The sequence below is a fragment of the Pteropus medius genome, unplaced genomic scaffold (genome assembly GCF_902729225.1).
Source record: "Pteropus medius unplaced genomic scaffold, Ma_sr-lr_union100, whole genome shotgun sequence".
In the NCBI taxonomy this organism is placed as follows: Eukaryota; Metazoa; Chordata; class Mammalia; order Chiroptera; family Pteropodidae; genus Pteropus; species Pteropus medius.
The window spans coordinates 10456198-10466155 of record NW_024354911.1 but is presented as its reverse complement, the minus strand read 5'-3'; the positions used below and the strand labels follow the sequence as shown (position 1 = coordinate 10466155).

The 9958-nt window shown below is 38.0% G+C and overlaps 1 pseudogene; it reads left to right on the top strand.

Annotated features, from left to right (window-relative positions):
• Positions 1 to 250: 250 nt before the first annotated feature.
• LOC120597839 (E3 ubiquitin-protein ligase TRAIP-like) lies at positions 251 to 2286 on the top strand (annotated as a pseudogene).
• The last annotated feature ends 7672 nt before the right edge of the window (positions 2287 to 9958 follow it).

The following is a 9958-nucleotide window of genomic DNA, read 5'->3' as shown; positions in this document are numbered from 1 at the left end:
AGCCTCTGGTATCAGTTTTCTTGCTTCCTGCTATGTAACCACTGAGCCAGTGACATATGTTAGGTTTTTGTCATGGCAACACCTCACTCCTGGCATGAATTCTTCATTCACTAGATAGACTCCATTATGTTGTATTAATAAATTTACTCTGAGATATCAGTGGCTCACATACACTGGTTAATTACTTGTTAATATTCAGTGTCCAGAAAAACATTAGGCCTTGTACAATGTACTTACTAGTAGACCCAGGATGACCAAGGCTCTTTCATCTTATAATATCACTGTTTCAGCATACGACCTTATGATTGTTTCAGGAGGGGAAGAGGAAGCTATCTACTGGCTCTGAAATGTAAGGGAGGTGGGAAATGAGCAGAGAGGTTTTGCTTAGTAGTACATATCTCTGTGGAAAAGACTCAGAGGGGCTCTTGCTTAATATTAGTCTAACATAGGAGACAAAAGTCCTTTAGGAATTAAAGCTATTACTGACAAATACTGATATCACTGATTTTTATGGTGGAAAACATAATATCTAAAAGATCAAAATATATTTTATTTCTCATTTTCTAAGATTATATTCTCATATCAATCTGTATTATATAAAAAGTTCTCCATATTCAGTATGATATTTACTCTATTTTTCCTAAGCCCCTTGAGATTATATAATAACAAACAAAATTTTGTAAAATATTTTTATCTTTAAAGACAGAGGTAGTAGAGATAAGTAGAGGAAAGTCTTCATCCTCTTCTAAGCTACTTCCTCCTTTGGTCAGAGGAACCAAACAGACATTTACTTATGGAAGCAATTTGAGAGGTAATCTAATTTAAATCCCTTATATTAAAAGGTGAAGAGAGAGACTTGGAGTGACCAAGTGATTTATCAAAAATCACCCAACTACTTAGTCAGGAACTGTGAAAAGTCTAAAATTTTACCCTACTGAGTGGAGCCAAATTTGAAGTGAGCAGAGGCGGAAAGTGGGGGGCGGCCATGAAACTGAATTCGTTGCAGTTTCCTTGGCTACCTGGGCCCCTTGAGTCCAGTCATCAAGCCTATTCGTGCTCTGTGCACCAACTGCTCCTACTTCTTCGACCATTTGCGTGATGTGGCCACCATCTGTGGCCTCACCTTTCACCTGCAGTGGTCAGTGACCGTTGTTTCTGTGTAGGACTGTGGAGTGTCGGGCCTCTCCACCCTGTCCCTGGAGTCCAGACGGGTGATGAGAATGGCACTAGATGGAGCCCTATGGGAGTTCCCGACCTGGGCAGAGGTGGGTCAGGGCAGGCTTTCTGGAGGAGGTGACAGCTGGGCTGAGCCTGGGGAAACAGAGTTGGTTTAGTGAAGACAGAGTACGAGCTTCTTTGATCCACTTGCAGAGAGATGTGATGGGCAGAGCCTCATCTAATGGTTTGATACAGCGCCAAGTCGAACCTGCCTACAGTGCCGAATCCAGGTTGGCAGAAGAACCATTATCAATAAGCCCTTCTTCGACCTTGCCCAGGAGGAGGAGGGTGTCTTAGATGCATAAATCATAAAGAATGAACTGGGTAATATCAGAGCTTTCCCAGAAAGAGAGGGAGAAACGAGATAGCCAGGTCATCATCGACAATTTGCGGGACACACTGAAAGAGCGCAACGCCACTGTGGAATCTGCAGAAGTCCTTAGACGGCTGAAATGCTGTTCTCCATCCTTAAGAAACAAATGAAGTTCTTGGAACAAGCACGGGAGGAGGCCTGCCGACTCAGGAGCAAGATGCAGATCGGGGAGTGGATTGAGCTCCTACTCCAGAGCCAATGACCAGAGGTGGAGGAGATGATCCAGACATGAGTGTAGGACAGTCATTGGGTGTAGCAGCTGGCTATGTACTGCATGTTGCTCAATAAAGAGTAGAAGAATCTAAAAGAGGCACGGAAAGCCTCAGGAGAGCTAACTGACAAGCTGAAGAAGGACTTGTTTTCTTCCAGAAGCAAGTTGCAGTCTACTTTGAACTGGACCAGGCCAAGCTGGAGCTGAGATCAGCCCAGAAAGACTTATGGAAAACTGATAAGAAATTGCGAGCCTGAAAAAAAAGGTAATGATGCTGCAGGAAACCCTGAATCTGCCACCAGTGGACAGTAGGGCTGTCAACTGCCTGGTTTTAGAGAGGTTTGATGACCTTATGGGATGGTGCAGGGATCCCAAGCTAGAAGAGCTCCCTGTACACTCCAGCAACTCTTTATGGAGCCAGAACTGCCTGCCTGCCCCAGTTGGGGTTGGACTGAGAAAGGGCTATAAAGTGATGGGCATATGACTGTGGGGTCAAGCATATGGTCGATTTTGACAAACTAGGCTCTGTTTCTGGTCCTTATCCCCTATTTCACCTTCAGGGCCCATTGGCCAGGCCACCTCAGAAGCCCCAGTTAACACAAAGGCTTTGTCAGGGGCTTGGCAGATACAGTGCCTACCTTCAGGGAGCTGATGGTCTCAGAGACCATCTCATGTGGACAAACCTTTAGAACCCGAGCCTCTTCAAAGCAGGAAGTAAAGAGGAAGGAGAAAAATGGCGTAGATGATAGAGGCTTTGTTCATCCCTCTTGCAACCATATCGAAGTTGTGACAGAAACAGAACAAACAGCAAGCAAGGCTGGTGGGGATCTTGATGAACAGAGGCACTACAATTAGGGAGAGAAATAATTAATCAACCTGCAATGGTAGAGATTAGGAGGGGGTGAATATACAAGTCTGCCTGGTCCCAAGTGGCTGAGTGGGACAGACACTACAGCAGCAGCAGCTGGCAGCTGAAGACGCCTTTTAAAGGGGTCATGTCAGTGAGTGGACTTTCACAGTGATAGACTGGCTTGCTCTGAGCACCAGCATTCAGTAGGCTCCATGGTGGGCACCAGAGACTTATAGGGAGACACTGAGTTGGAGTGAGGACTGGAGGCGAGGATCTCTCCTGGGTAGAGGTGCTGGCGCTATCCATTGTTTCTCTGTTGAGCCCTAAAGCTGTGTGTGAACGCAGAGCCACTATAGCTGAGATGTCATCAAACTGCATAATAGAGGTCATTCTACACAGAGGATTCCCTGAAACTCCACCTCCCCCAAATCACGGCCCCATCTAAGCCACATCTAGTTGTGTCCTCAGGAATCTGGTGTGCCTTGTTGAACAGAGCCAAGACTCACACTGGTGACAGCTGGCCTTGGCTTCTGGCATGGCCTCTTGAGGCAACAATAAGCACAACATCTGTGGATTGCTGGCTGAATCTTAACAAGTGGCCCCAGAGGGGCACAGCTTGAGGCTATATTTGGCCTGCAGCTGAACCCCTCTCAGGACTGTGCCATGGGACACCTACTACACAAAGCCATGCTAAGAAGACTAGGAGACTTAGGAGCTTTGCTTAGCTCATAGAAAGAGAGACAGAAGGCAGCCAAAATGGGAAGACAAAGAAGCAGAAACCATATGAGAGAATAGAACAGAGACCCAGAAATAAGGGATTCAAAACACTGGTTATATAGATGCTCAATGAACTTATGGGAAGTGTAGATGAATTCAGCGAGAAGTTTAACAAAGAGATAAAAAAACATAAAAGTGGAAATGGAAATTATAAAAGGGAACCAGTCAGAAATGAAGAACACATTCTCTGAGATGAAGAGTATATTAGAGGGACTCAACAGAGTGGATAAAAAAGAGGATCAAACCACTGATCTAGAGGATGGGGAAGCCAAGGACACTCGATCAGAATGGCAAGAAAAAAAGAGCCAACATTATAATAATAATTTAAGGAGCCTATGGGACACTATTGAAGGTAAAAATATCTGTGTCATAGGAGTACCTGAAGGAAAACAAGATATTGAAGAGCTATTTGAAAAAATAATAATGGAAAACTTCCCTCATCTGGTGAAGGAAATAGACATACAACCCCAGGAAGCTCAGAGAGTCCCAAGAAAGAGGAACTCAAAGAGGCCCACACATAATAATTAAAATGCTAAAGGTTAAAGACAGAGAGAATCTTAAAAGCAGCAAGAGAAAAGCAGTTAATTACTAACAAAAGAGCACCCATAAGACTGAGCTGATTTATCAAAAGAAACTAGGCAGGACAGAAGGACTTGGCACAAAATATTCAAAGTGATCAAAACTCAATATCTACAACCAAGAATACTTTATCCAGCAAAGCTATCATTTAGAGTCGAAGAACAGATAAAGAGCTTACCAGACAAAAATAAGTAAGGAAATTTATCATCACCAAACCAGTATTACAGGAATTGTTGGAGAGACTTCTTTAAGAAGAAAAATCATGTTCCAAAAACAAGAATAAAGAATAGTAATAACTACATTCCTATCAACAAGTACCTCAAATAGAAAAGAATTAAGTGCTCCAACCGAAAAATAGAGTGGCTGAATGGATAAGAAAACAAGACCCCTACATATGCTACCAACAAGAGACTCACTTCCAATTAAAAGACACACACAGACTAAAAGGAAAGGGATGGAAAAAGATATTGCCTTGATAGACCTAGAGGGTAACGTGCTGAATGAAATAAGTCAGATAGAGAAAGACAAATATCACATGATTTCACTTACATGTGGAATCTAAAGAACAAAATAAACAACAACAACAACAAAAAGAAATAAATTCATCAATACTGAAAATATTTTCAGGGCTACTACATGGGAGGAGGTTTGGGGGGATGGCAAAAACAGGCAAAGGGATTAAGAAGTACAAATGGATAGTTACAAAGTAGACATGGAGGTATAAAGTGTAGCATAAGGAAAATAGTTAACAATGTTGTAATTAAGAAGGGTTACTAGATTTAGTGGGGTGATCACTTTGTGAGTTACATAAATTTCTAATCACTATACTGTGCAGCTGAAATGGATATATTATTGCATGCCAACTATAATTGAAAAAAATCCATTGAATTGTACAATGTAAATATGAGCAACTAATTCTCTATTATATTTTTACCTTTCTTGCAAGTGGGCAAGCTCATGTTCTGCCACTTCATAGGTGTTGGTAGAAGACATGATATTCCTGCACCAGAGACAAAGACTCGATTACTTATAGCAAAAACAATATCCAGATTTCAAGTTCATGTGAGTTGGTTCCCTGTGTCTGCCAAGTCCCATACAGGTGGGCCCTGATGAGTACCTACACACATAGTGAGTTGCATTACAGGGGAGGGACACTGAGCTTGAGACTTGGGGAATTCACTGTTTTTATAGTGAGAAGAAGCAAGCATACTCTTTATCCGCTGCTTGCTATAACCATGATCTTAATAAATGTCCCTAACTAGGCCATGAGGGCCTTTAATTTTTGGAATACCTAGAAAGACTGTGTATACATGCTGAGGCTTCTGGAAATTGGTGACACGGTTAAGACTAGAATTAGCTCTCTCAATTCCTGGTGTACTAAACTTTCTATAGCGTTGTTACTGAAAAAAAAACCTTTTAAAAAAATTATCTTTATTCTTTTTGAAGTGTTTTTTTTAATTAATTAGCTTTCTCTTCAGAAATATATATTCAGAAAAATAGATTACCTACATTTTGTTCATGGACCATGTATTTTATGTCTACTACTAATGATAACCACATAATTTTCTAGTGAAAACTTTAAACTGGGTAAAGATAATCATATCAATAATTAGTAAGAATAATAAAAACAAAATAAATTAGCTAGTAACTACTGGAATGCTTTTGGAAGTATTAGCTATAAACATTATGAAGTAGTCCATTTAAAAATAAGTTAATTAAAAGAAATTGCTGAGGAAAAGTGTTGTAGATTGCAGAGACCTTTTCTCAGGTAATGAGTGCCACACTTTCACATGGTTCTTTATAAAAATTTAATTTTGCTGATGCTTTATAGATCTAATGAATCAAACAATGATTAATATGATTTTTACCTTCCTTGGAAGGGAGCTATTAAATTAGATGTTGTAACTTATATGTTCATCTACTTATGCTGAGATATTCATTCTGTAGAAATGTCCTTCCATTTAAAAATCTTGCTATTACAATGATGTAGATTTCTGAGGGGAAAATAAAATGGGAAGCCTGAGAGGAGTGCCAGATGGTCCAGCATTGCACAGAGAGAGATGCGAAGCCAGGTAGAATGCCAGGAGATGCTTACTAGGATCTCAGTGGAGGTAGGAGTGAATGAAAGATTGCTCTCAGTCTGAATCTTTCATGTCTAGGTTAGTTCTAGGGACTCAAGCTTTATAGGCCTGTGCACAAGTTGGGAAGATAGAAACTTGACAACAATTTAGTTTTTCTGTTGGGTTTACTCTGACCCTAGGTTACCCAGAGGCCAGATAACCTACAGGTAGACATAATGACTTAGTGAAATATTATAATGTAGTTCAAGAGTGATCAGTATCAACTTTTCCACTTTCATATGTCAGCTAAAACCCTGTAACCCTGACAAAACTCAGCTCTTGAGGAAATACCAGGTGTGATGATCGGAATATTTGCTACCCTCCGCAATTCACAATTTGAAATCTTAACCTACAAAGGTGATGGTGTTAGAAGGTGGTACCTTCGACAGAGCCCTCATGAATGAGATTAGTGCCTTATAAAAAATTCTCCAGAGAGATCCTTAGCCCTTCTACCATTTGAAGATGCAGTGAGAAGTCACCAGCTAAACCAGGAAGAGGGCTCTTATAAAAAGGTCACCATGCTGGTGCTTTGATCTCAGGCTTCCTAGCCTCTAGAACTGTGAGAAAAAAAATTGTTGTTTATAAACCACCCATGCTGTAATGTTTTGTTATAGCAGTTCGAATGGACTAAGACAACAGACAAAATAAAAATCTGAATTTAGGTATTTGTTAATAGCATTAAGGGATTAAGAATCATATGATATCCAGAAAATGTAGTAAAATAGCACTGATTATTCATTCATTTCAGTATTATTCACTGGTCCTTAGAAGTACCAGAAATTCTGCTGGGCCCTAGAAGACACAAACAGAGTAAAGATATAGTCCTAGTCCTCAAGGGCCTTGCGGTTTAGGTGAACAATAATTTTCTTTCTTGAGATTTTTATGTACACAAAAAAAGGGCTACTTATGTGATACTGGGACTGCCCAGTTCTTGGCTTTCCCCATGTAGCATACATATCTGTTCAAGCATGCTTTGTTAGCCATAGTGCTAATGTACAATGTACGAATGTAGAAATGCAACCACAGTAAAGTTTGATGAACAACAGTTCTAAAATTTCTAGTGTGCTCTCACTGGAGGAAAGTAGGTTTGACAAGAGTTCGTTAGTTCACATTACCCTGCCCAATTCTTGACTATTTCTCTACACCTTTTACTTTGATGTAAGAGCAGGTTGCACAGTATAGTCAGAGCAGTGGTAGGAATAGTTGATTGTAGGCTAGAAATCTTTCCCATTCTCCCTGCCCAACAACAAAATTACTATTAAGTTATGGAGAAAATGTTTGCAAAAAAGTTTTCATGGAATTTATCTCTAGAAAGGTAGCATTGCATTTATATCAGTGGTGAATGATTCACAAGGTGCTGGTAATCCCTGAAAATTGAGGAGGAGAGTTTTTCTTTTTAAAGAAAGCGATTAAGATTTCACCAGTCTTTTCATACAATGGTTCTGGGTGGAGGAAGCTATAAAGAAGCACAAAATGCACGCATCAAACAATTTTTGCATATTGTAAAAATAACAGTAAAGATTTAGAGAGTAAAAACAAAACAGGGTTTATTAATTAATAAATATTTATTCAGTAATCACTATGAGAAAGGCACTATGCTGAGCATTGCAGGGGACACAAAAATGACCGTGACCATTGATCTCTGCCTTCCAGGAGGTTGTGGTCATTGGGTGTAGGAGTATGACATATATATAGGTTAAAGGTTTCTATGACAAAAGTAGAAATAAAAGGTTAAAAGTTTCAGGAAAAATGAGACAATTTGGTTGAGTATGTGTTTGGGGCTAAAGGGCACTGTTGAGATTAGTGAAATGAGAGCTTTCTTCTGAGTCTAAGATGGATGGCATTTAAATTGGCAGAGATGGGTAGAGGTGCAGAAAGAGAAAGCCCAGTTAAGGAAATAGTTGATAATTCTGTGTCAGGGAATGAAGGGCATAATTTGGGGGAGAAATAGCTGCTAAAGCTAAATAGTATGGCAAAAGGTTACAGATATTTCTTACTATGTCTCTTATTTTTACCTACCTAGTTTTTTTTTTTTTTAATCTAAATCTTTCTTCTTATCTTTTTTTTCTTGTTCTTACAGAGAAAAATCAGTCCTCCAAACAATCATTTTATTTAATCGTAAGGTCATTAAATGTGTTTTATTCAAGCGTCTATTATGTGTGTTTTTCAGAAGTCACTGCAATGAAATAATACTCATAAGTCTCTAGCTTAGCAAGTCTTAGAGGATCAGAAAAGAAAAAAAGAATAAAAGCGAAGCTTTAAATATATGGATGTGAAACCAGGTGGTTTTCCATAGCAACACTTCCCCCACAGGCATACAGTTTTGATGCATTGCCTTTTAACTTTTAGTGGATTAAAGATAAAACCTCAGAGTTGAAACAGATCAGTAATTAGATTTTTCCCAGTCTCTACTTTAAAGAAGAAAATAGGCTACTCTCTATCTTGAGTTACTTTATTTTTGGCTTACCTTATAGTTGTTCAGCTTTGAGACATTTCATGTTTAGATTAAGCATGCCTTTGGGCATATTTGATTTTTATCAGAGTAATTCAAAACCATGTTATATTCACAAAGTTAGAGGAATAAGAGCTTGTTTTTGATCACCTTTGATAGGCTAACACTAATGTTTTTTGTTAATTTTAAAAAGTGAGCTCTTGGATAATATAATTATTATTGTTCTGTCACAGATTAGTTATGTTCAAGTGCTTGCTGATTAGAATTATAAAAATTCACAAGCGATTGGAATTATCAAAGTTTGGATATTACTTTTGTGGTTAATAGTAAAACCGTTTTTAAGTCCAGATTGTATTTACTCTACATATGAGTTTAATTTCTTCATTTAAAAATTATTATGAAAATACCAACTTAGATAAATTTTCTTTATGATGGAATCTGTTTTTTATAACAACTCTTTTACATGAAAAGACGTTGTCAGTGTGTTTGTAATTCTGTTTCCAAAATCGATCATCCACCTTAATTGTGTTCTGTTCATTTATATTAATAATTATAAAATAACATGCTGGAAATTGTTTTATTTGTTCTATACATAACCTGGAAAGGATGTTGTTTCCATGTCAATATGGTCTTAAATTTAAACTTTCTCTAAACTGGAAAAAGCAATTATAATTTTGTATGATTTTAATATACATTTTTTGTGGCTTTTGTTCCTAAAATTATAGGTTGCTTTTATAATATTAATAAATTTATTAAATTTTAAATTTTATATAATTATTTCTTTTAGTCCTTTCTAGGCTACTCGAAAGTGTTTCTCTTTTGTTACTCTATTTATTAATTATATTTGATCTTTCTATATTTGGTTTAAATTTGAACTAAGAACCTTGATTTATAATCCATGTTTTCTTTTTTTTGGTTCAGTGAAGAAAAATTTTAATTATTAAGATGAGACTCCAGCATCAGGTTGAAACAGAAGATTTTCCATGACCGTTCATTATAATTATTAATACAGATAATGTCTTTACTGAAGGATGCCTCTGCCCAAATGACTGTTACTGATGTAAACAATGTAAAGTGCACTCAGACTGTCTCCAGCGGAGAACTGAATAAGAGTACATAGGCCTGGAATTTATCTGAAAAATAATTTAATGGCTAATGTACTTGACTACACCAAGAAATAGACTACAAGTTTACAGTATCCATCTGGGAGTGGCCAGATGGATGTCTCTTTAATAAAAATCTAAAATATAGCTGTTTTGTCCCCTCCAATCTTCCACAATTAGTACTTTTGCCTAAAGAATGGAAGCAATTCATCATGATTTGGTTCCTAGATTACATTTTTTTCTTTCTTTCTTTTTTCTTTCTTTCTTTTTTTTTT